Source organism: Musa acuminata, unplaced genomic scaffold (assembly GCF_036884655.1).
Source record: "Musa acuminata AAA Group cultivar baxijiao unplaced genomic scaffold, Cavendish_Baxijiao_AAA HiC_scaffold_1136, whole genome shotgun sequence".
NCBI classification, from domain to species: Eukaryota; Viridiplantae; Streptophyta; class Magnoliopsida; order Zingiberales; family Musaceae; genus Musa; species Musa acuminata.
This window is the reverse complement of record NW_027021348.1, coordinates 9,606,788-9,609,287: the sequence shown is the minus strand read 5'-3', so window position 1 is coordinate 9,609,287 and position 2,500 is coordinate 9,606,788.

Sequence of the window (2,500 nt, the reverse complement as noted above, 5' to 3'; positions counted from 1 at the left end):
GTCCCTGCTATACGAAAGCCCCATCCAGCCCTGTGCCACCCGGGGGGTTCCAGGGTGCTGAGATGGCTGACGTTTTGCTCCGCTCACGATGGTCACCGCACCACGCAAGAACAGCCCAAAAACAGGCCAAAACAGCCCAAAAACGGGCCAAAACAGGCCATTTTTGGCTGCGCGAGCGAGCGGCGAGCGGCGAACAGTGAGCGAAGCGTGAGGCAGCACCGTCCCTGCTATACGAAAGCCCCATCCAGCCCTGTGCCACCCGGGGGGTTCCAGGGTGCTGAGATGGCTGACGTTTTGCTCCGCTCTCGACGGTCACCGCGCAACGCAAGAACAGGCCAAAAACTGGCCAAAACGGCCCAAAAACGGGCCAAAACTGGCCATTTTTGGCTGCGCGAGCGAGCGGCGAGTGGCGGACAGCAAGCGAAGCGAGAGGCAGCACCGTCCCTGCTATACGAAAGCCCCATCCAGCCCTGTGCCACCCGGGGGGTTCCAGGGTGCTGAGATGGCTGACATTTTGCTCCGCTCACGACGGTCGCCGCACCACGCAAGAACAGCCCAAAAACAGGCCAAAACGGCCCAAAAACGGGCCAAAACTGGCCATTTTTGGCTGCGCGAGCGAGCGGCGAGCGGCGGACAGCGAGCGAAGCGAGAGGCAGCACCGTCCCTGCTATACGAAAGCCCCATCCAGCCCTGTGCCACCCGGGGGGTTCCAGGGTGCTGAGATGGCTGACGTTTTGCTCCGCTCACGATGGTCACCGCACCACGCAAGAACAGCCCAAAAACAGGCCAAAACAGCCCAAAAACGGGCCAAAACAGGCCATTTTTGGCTGCGCAAGCGAGCGGCGAGCGGCGAACAGTGAGCGAAGCGTGAGGCAGCACCGTCCCTGCTATACGAAAGCCCCATCCAGCCCTGTGCCACCCGGGGGGTTCCAGGGTGCTGAGATGGCTGACATTTTGCTCCGCTCACGACGGTCGCCGCGCCACGCAAGAACAGCCCAAAAACAGGCCAAAACAGCCCAAAAACGGGCCAAAACAGGCCATTTTTGGCTGCGCGAGCGAGCGGCGAGCGGCGAACAGCGAGCGAAGCGTGAGGCAGCACCGTCCCTGCTATACGAAAGCCCCATCCAGCCCTGTGCCACCCGGGGGGTTCCAGGGTGCTGAGATGGCTGACATTTTGCTCCGCTCACGACGGTCGCCGCGCCACACAAGAACAGCCCAAAAACAGGCCAAAACAGCCCAAAAACGGGCCAAAACAGGCCATTTTTGGCTGCGCGAGCGAGCGGCGAGCGGCGAACAGCGAGCGAAGCGTGAGGCAGCACCGTCCCTGCTATACGAAAGCCCCATCCAGCCCTGTGCCACCCGGGGGGTTCCAGGGTGCTGAGATGGCTGACATTTTGCTCCGCTCACGACGGTCGCCGCGCCACGCAAGAACACCCCAAAAACAGGCCAAAACAGCCCAAAAACGGGCCAAAACAGGCCATTTTTGGCTGCGCGAGCGAGCGGCGAGCGGCGAACAGCGAGCGAAGCGTGAGGCAGCACCGTCCCTGCTATACGAAAGCCCCATCCAGCCCTGTGCCACCCGGGGGGTTCCAGGGTGCTGAGATGGCTGACGTTTTGGTCCGCTCTCGACGGTCACCGCGCAACGCAAGAACAGGCCAAAAACTGGCCAAAACGGCCCAAAAACGGGCCAAAACTGGCCATTTTTGGCTGCGCGAGCGAGCGGCGAGTGGCGGACAGCGAGCGAAGCGAGAGGCAGCACCGTCCCTGCTATACGAAAGCCCCATCCAGCCCTGTGCCACCCGGGGGGTTCCAGGGTGCTGAGATGGCTGACATTTTGCTCCGCTCACGACGGTCGCCGCGCCATGCAAGAACAGCCCAAAAACAGGCCAAAACGGCCCAAAAACGGGCCAAAACTGGCCATTTTTGGCTGCGCGAGCGAGCGGCGAGCGGCGGACAGCGAGCGAAGCGAGAGGCAGCACCGTCCCTGCTATACGAAAGCCCCATCCAGCCCTGTGCCACCCGGGGGGTTCCAGGGTGCTGAGATGGCTGACGTTTTGCTCCGCTCACGATGGTCACCGCACCACGCAAGAACAGCCCAAAAACAGGCCAAAACAGCCCAAAAACGGGCCAAAACAGGCCATTTTTGGCTGCGCGAGCGAGCGGCGAGCGGCGAACAGTGAGCGAAGCGTGAGGCAGCACCGTCCCTGCTATACGAAAGCCCCATCCAGCCCTGTGCCACCCGGGGGGTTCCAGGGTGCTGAGATGGCTGACGTTTTGCTCCGCTCTCGACGGTCACCGCGCAACGCAAGAACAGGCCAAAAACTGGCCAAAACGGCCCAAAAACGGGCCAAAACTGGCCATTTTTGGCTGCGCGAGCGAGCGGCGAGTGGCGGACAGCAAGCGAAGCGAGAGGCAGCACCGTCCCTGCTATACGAAAGCCCCATCCAGCCCTGTGCCACCCGGGGGGTTCCAGGGTGCTGAGATGGCTGACATTTTGCTC